We start from the raw sequence: 7,778 nt of genomic DNA, 5'->3' as shown, positions 1-7,778 counted from the left end.
TTATTATGATTTTTTTGCGTACAAATTAAATTAATACTCATCAACGATAGTGTTTTGGTAATTTTACTAAAGAATATTAATCAATCTAATAGCTTTTGTAAAGAAATAAATATATATATAAGTTTGAAAACTTGAAAATCATGTCACAAAATGTGAAATATTAATCGGTAACGACGTTGATCATATTGTTTTGACTTCATGAATAAATATGATACCAATAAATAAAGTTGTCACATTTAAATTTTAACAAAGACAAATCTCCACAAGTATTGCTATCAATGATAATTATTCTACTTTCAAGACAAATACTATTTTTTTTCCAGTATTTTTCAACTCGGCAAGTCGATAACTAATCCACCACAAATTAAAGCTCTATTTATCAAGGGTCTGTCGCTAGCCAATGAGTTGTTATATACATAAGCGAGATTCAAAAATACTTCCGTAAATAGACGCGTGAGATAACTACTCAACCAACTCAAATTAATTAAAATAAATACAAATTATTTTTAATATTTTTAACGTTAAAAATCGTTAACCTTTGATTTTAGTTATAACTTTATAAAATATTTATAGTAATAATTGTTATATATATTTTTTGTTTAATTTTTTTAATAAAAACTCATATTATTAATTATTCCGTGCACTGCATGAGAACATTACCAAATAAAATGGTGTAAGAAATTAAAAGAAAAAGTATTTAGCAATTTAGTAAAATAATAATTTATTTTACAAAAGAATAAATTATATATCGAATAACAAAAATTGTTATTAGTTTCTCTTCTCACAAACCAATACTCAATGATGGTATTCCAGTAATGTCATTAAGGAATATTAACTAACTTAATTACTTTTGTAATGGCATAAGTATGAGTTTAAAAACTTGAAAAGCATGTCATAAAATGTGAAATTTTAATAGGTAACAATATTGATGATATTGTTTTGACTTCAAGAATAAATATGATGCTAACAAATAAGATTGTCGCAAGTAAATTCCAACAAAAACAAATATCCATAAATATTATTATCAATGAGAAATTATTCTACTTAAAAAAAATCTATTTTTTATGGTGTTTTTTTAACTAGACAGATTGAGAACTAATCTACTACGTATAGGGTTGGCAATGAGGCGGATTTTTGCCTTACCCGACCCCGCCCGCCATCCTTAAACTTCTCAACTACTCGCTCCACCTATACCTGCGGATAGTGAAATATTGTACCCTAACCCTTTTCTGTAGGTAGTAAAATGTTGTACCCTAACCCTTTTTTGCGAGTACCCTCCCCACTCTTACCCATTCTATAACAATTAAATAATACTTTAAGATTTACATATACATACATAAATTAAGATAAAAACTTAAAATTTATACATAAATTAAACTGCAAACATAAAATTCATATAATGTCAAATAATATGAAATAAAAAAAACTGATATCTGATAACCACAAATTTAACATGAAGTGTATTAGCATTACTCTAAATGTCAATCTCAATATTATTAGGAGCAATACTGTTGTTTTGTGCGTCTTCTCTAACATTACTAGCCATGAAATAATCTTAAAGCACCTATATTGAAAAAATTGAAAAATCTAAACAAACCATATATAAAGTATTTATTGAAAAAATTGAGCAAACCATTACAACATTAGTAATTAGATCCATTGCACATATATAAATCAACCAAAATCATAAAAGCTCTAATTCTCAATCAACATATATAAACTATTGCAACATGCCAACATTAGTAATTAGAACCCAAAGTCAATAATGATTTAAAATGAAAAATACAAAATGAACTTTATGTAATGAGAACATTCACACTTCAATGAAGAATCAATTATGAAACATATTTATTTGTATATAAAATAATCTTAGAATTAATCATGAAAAATATTAGTAAATAATATGGATAGAAATGATTGAAATGTAGATTAGACCCACTGAACATATATAAACAAAATTGTAATACAAATTCACAACTTCACCAATAAAATTACAACACAAATTCACAACTTCACCAGGTAGAGATTCAATGAAATACAGATCCAGTCATTCATAATGTGTGAGAGAGAGAGAGGGGAACTTATTTGTGAACAGATAAATAGAGGAGAAAGATAGCGACACACTTAGGAGAAAGGGGATCCGTTAACAGACTCACACAAAATTACAGCGACGACCAGGTGATGAGTTTGTGGAAGAAGAAAAGAAGAACTTAACAGACTCACAATGTGATGAGAGAGAGAAGGGGAGAGAAATTTACCTAGAGAAAATGGGCTCAACAGGAGGAAGGCGGCGACGGGCTTAAGGAATTTACCTAGAGAAAAAGGGGCTCAACAGTAAGGTAGCGACGGGCTCAACAACGACGGTGATGGGCTCAGCAACGGCGACGATGAGAGCTGTGAAGGTAGGCAGTGACGGCTTAGTAGCGAGATGACAGAAACTGTGACAACAATGAGAGCTGTGAGGTTTTCTGTAGAGAAGCTGAGAAGAAGAAGACTCTGAGTGAGGATGACTAAATCTCTCTAGCGTGGCTATGAAGTATGGACTCAGACTAATCATTGAATCTATGATGTGAGGCAAATTCTAATCCATAAAAAGTGTTTATATGTATATACCCTGGGACGGGTACAACTTAAACTCGACCCCGTTCTGCCCCGCTTGAACACTCGCCCTGAACGAAACCTGCCTCACTTCGGGTTGAGTTATTATTTGTCTTGTCCGGAGATGGGTCGGGTACTCACGGGTTTCAGTACTCCTACAAAGTCTAACCACGTATTGATACTCCATTTATTAAGGGTCAATCGCTTGCCAATGGATTGCTACGCACGCAAAGCGAGATTTGAACATCCTAATACTTGCTTAAGCAAATGAGTGAGATGGTCACTTAACAAACTCAAATTGATTAAGACAAATATTAATTATTTTTAATATTAAAAATCCTTAGAGTTTGATTTTAATTATAACTTTATAAAATATTTATAATAATTATTATTATATATTTTTTTATTTAATTTTCTTTAATAAAAGTCTTTATATGATTTTATATATTATCCCGTATAGAGTACGGGAACATACACTAGTTTTAGAGAGTAAAATGTGATCTTCTATCCTAAATTTAAATAATTATACTAAATCAATATTGCCTGTGTATAAATAAAATCAATTATTTTTAAGAATCAAATCTATTTTTATAGCAACAAATTCAACTTATTGATAATTTTTAACAATAAATTCAACTATGATTATTTTTAGCAACAAAAAGTTTAACTCCAAAGATAATTTACAGCAACAAAAAAAATTGGCTAAGTAATTATTTCAGTAAGACAACAATAAATTCAATGTTTAGTGATGAAAATTAGCAATAAATTTAACTCAATGATAATTTTCATCAACAAAAAAATTAGATCAGTGATATTTTTAGCAATAAATTCAATTTACAGTAACAAAATCAATAAATCCTAGTTTAGTCATGATTTACAACAACATTTAGATCAACAACAAAAAAAATTAATTGATTAGCAATTTAGCAACAAAGAAAAATACAAGGAGAAGGGAAAGTTGGAAAAGAGAGAACAGAAAAAGCAATGATGTAAGGACTCACCAACTGTACATGGTCAACAGTGATGGTGAGGACCCAAAACCAAAAGATGACGAGTGACGACAACCCTACAGAAGGCAACGAAGCAATCAACAACCACACGAGTTGCTTATGCCGTTGGCGACGAGGAGCACAGGAAAGGCCATGAGACGTTGAGATGCTGGCAACGAGACAGATGAACGACAAGATGCCGGTAGTGTTACTAAGACGAGACTCGAGTGAGACTAAGAGGCAAAATTGAGCAGAAATAACTACGGGTGCTGCAGTGCAGGCAGCAACAACCGAGGATTTAGCGAGTGGTGCAACGACGTGGAAAGTGTGTGGTGGCGATGAATCGAGGTGACGAGAGAGAGAGAGAGAGAGAGAGAGAGAGAGAGGGGTCATCATTGCGCCACTAGTCCAATTTTTACAAAACCTGGTCGGATCAAACTGGTTGTTCCTTGTCTAGTCCAAATCACTACTCAGACCGGCCTAGAGGCCAAGTCGTTAGTTTTTCAATCTAACCGCTTAGGTCGGTTTGATTTTTTCAACTATATTACAAAGAAACTATTTTAACAGCTTGACAAACTTAAACTCAACTCCATCTTACATAACCCTTTTAAAAGTAAGGACAGGAGATAACATCAAACTCATGAGAGGGTTATCTCTTTCTTTTTGCCATATAAAAGATAGCAATAAGCACTCTAGGTATGATTTAATATAACCTATACCCTTTTTCACACTCATACTTTATCTCATGACAAGACTCCTTTAAATTGAGCAACAAAATTATTTGCAAGTACCACCCGATGGAAGCACTCCTGCGATTCCCATCACTAAACTTTCTCGGGTCCTTCTCTAATCAACTTCCAATCAAGCAAGTAATGGTTTCTTCTAAGCCAATTTTATTCGAACAACTATCATTTTCAATCTCTCTCTTAAATGTGGTACTCGCTAAGAAACCCAACAGGAAGTGAAAAAGTGTATATTGTTTACTCAAACTTGAATAAAGTGTACCCTAAAGATGTCTTTCCACTCTCGAACATTGATGGGCTCATCAACACAGCCTTGGGGTACTAATTCTTGAAGTTTATAGATGCCTATTATGGGTATAACCAGATACCAATGCACTGATCAAACGAAGACAAAACTACTTTTATTGTCCTAGAAGGCACATATTGTATACCATAATGATTTTTGGACTAAAGGATGCAAGTGCCATCTATCAGAGACTCATGATCAAAATCTTTTAAGACCTGATCAGTCAGAAGCTAGAAGTTTACATTGATGACATGCTAGTCATGATAGGTGAAGATGGAAGTCTAGTTATTGACTAGGAAGAAGTCTTCAATTGCCTTAGAAGTATTCAATACGACTCAACCTAGCGAAGTGCGCCTTCACCATCAAGGCAAGCAAATTCCTTACTTTTACTATCATCCAAAGAGGAGTCAAAGCTAGCTCTGATAAATATAAGGCCATAATTAGCATGCTAAGTCCATGACCCCCCCAAAGAAGTTCAAAGGCTTACAAGCTAGCTAATAGTGCTTTTACACTTCCTTGGAATATTAACCCAAAAGGTACTCCCTTTCTTCAACTTAGCTAGTAGCGGATACAATTGGCTGTAGGTATGGCGGCTTCAAATACCAAAAAAATTTAACTTTTTTATTAGGCTTAGTCTCCAAAATGCTCTCTCTATGGCGGAGTTTAGAGTCGATTATGGCTTAGATCTGTCACATACTTGTCACCAATGCTAGCTTGCTCTTGAAACTTTTTTCATTGTCTCCAAGATTGTCCTAGTGCTAAAGAGGTTTGGACGATGTTAGGCATATACCGTGATCACTTGGACTTGCGTCAATGGCTCTACTCTATAAAGATCTTAGGTTTGGTGATGCTTTTATCTTCTTCTCAGCTATTTGCTGGATCTAGAGGAGCAGGAATAATGAGCTATTCAACTCAGATGATCCCTGGAGTGCTAGCAGAGTGGTTGTAAGATCCAAAGCTCAATAAGAAAGTTGCATACCATTCTTTTAGTGCACCAAATTTTTTCTCCTCCCTCCTTGTGTTTGCATTAGATTCTCCCTCCTATTAATTTCATCAAATTCAATTATGATGCTAGCTTTGTCGTCTTTAGTGGTTCTACGAGCTTCGGATGTATATATGAAAGTTATTGGTTAAAAAGTTGCATTAGAAAAGTTGAGACGTGTAATTTTATATTTCTTGAGTTGTATGCCATATGGAGGGAATTACTTCTAGCTTGGGATAGTGGGTTCCAAGAGGTACTTGACAAAACAGATTGCTTGGATGCACCTGCCTTGGAAACAGATGGAAGCTGGGTAATTATATTTTGGAGTGGATTTGACAAAACAGATTCAAGGTGAAGGTTTTCAAGTGAGTTGAGAAGGGGTTAAATCAAGGAACTACTTTTATAGCTTAAAAATAAATTGTGCAGAACTTCTGGTGTTAGGAGATTATTTGTGATTTTATCTCCTCCAAATATGTAGAATGAAAAGCGTAGAAAACATGGAAGGAGAAGAGTGTGCCTCGATATATCTTGGCTCAGCCACGAAGTACAATATGACCTATGTTCAGTCTCTACTACAATGATAGAATTTTCAGTATAATCAAGATAGATTACAATCACCAATTCTAAGAGACTCACTCTTGTAAACCACCTAAACTATTCCAAGTTTAGTAAATCACTTAGGTGCTAACTCAACTTAGTTAAGAAGAACCAAGTGCACTTTAACGCAGCACACTTTTGTAATCAAAACACTCAAACAAAGGTTAAATGGCTTTTGTAAGCAGTACTCTCTTTACCTTTTGTATTTCTCAAAGTAAGTTTGAATCTAGACAAAAGAGAAGTAAAAATACACTCAAAAAACAAGAAAAACAAAGACTATTTTTAATATCTTTAACATGCACGAAAATGGTTGCATCTTCCTTGGATGAAATCCTCTTATAAAACTTGATTGCTTTCTTCAATATTAGAATCATTCTTAATTTGATCAAACTAGTTGTTGCATCTTTAAGCTCTTGACCGTTGGTTTTGAATAAGAATTCATTCCTTGTTTAGCTTGATAAAAAATGTAGTAGCTATTCAATTACTCATGAGCTTGACTCTTAGAGCATTTCTTGTTGTTTTGATTATGCAATCTTTTTTCAAATTTGGCTTGATATGATGATATGCATATTAATGTTGATGATTTGCACAAATTCATCTTGCTTGACTGATCATCTTTGATTGGTTCTATAATGTTATTATAATGGTTATTATAATAGAAAATAATCAATTATGCTTGTCGTTATAAAATACTAAATCAAATCCGACTCAATCAATATTAAAAATATAAATAAAAAATGAGATATTAGTAAATGATAATATATTCTATTTTGGAGAATAAAAATCATGAGAACATAACATCTCACTCTAATTAAGTTTTTTAAAAAAATCTTTTTAAATTTTGAAGTATTAGTTTTTCTGCGTATTCTGTAAAGGCAGAAACTCATCTGCAGTCGATTTCACATAAAGTTGTTTATGGATTGCTGATACGTGTTATCATTTGGTTTGAAAAAAAAATCGGTTTATAGAAATAGAGATAGAAAAAATAGAACATATGGTACCATTTATAACTTTTTGTTCATATCGCAAACTCAGTTTCTTCGTTTCATGTGAATTCTAATTTTTCTCTCTTTCCTTTTCGATTTCTAATTTTCCCTTTTTCGTCATTCCTATATAGAAAAAAAAACGTAATTTTTTTTTTCAAAATACCAAACTTTACTTTTTCAAACAATTTGTATACATATGTTTGACGAAAATTAAATAAATAAAAGTAAAAGATAAATTTGAAGAAAATTTTGCCTTGTGATGAAGAAGAACTTACTAAATTCATCATTTAAAAATTTAAGGATAACATGCATAAAGAATTGATTTTTTTTAAGGTGGTTATTTGATCTATCCAAACCGATTTTTTAAAAAAAATTATTTGTATAAAATAAGAGGGATGTATCTATAAAGTGGCAGAAAACGTCTTTTTTTAAATATATTTTTTAATAATTAAAATTTAATATAATCACTTAAATTATATTATTTTTGTCATATTAATATATATATATATATATATAATAGGAATATTTTAGTTGTGTTTTATAATAGAGATATTGTAGTAATTTTTTATAAAAAATATTAATCTATATCGGTTCAAA

Source organism: Arachis duranensis, chromosome 1 (assembly GCF_000817695.3).
Source record: "Arachis duranensis cultivar V14167 chromosome 1, aradu.V14167.gnm2.J7QH, whole genome shotgun sequence".
In the NCBI taxonomy this organism is placed as follows: domain Eukaryota; kingdom Viridiplantae; phylum Streptophyta; class Magnoliopsida; order Fabales; family Fabaceae; genus Arachis; species Arachis duranensis.
The sequence above is the reverse complement of the archived record's forward strand: the minus strand, read 5'-3'. Positions refer to the sequence as shown.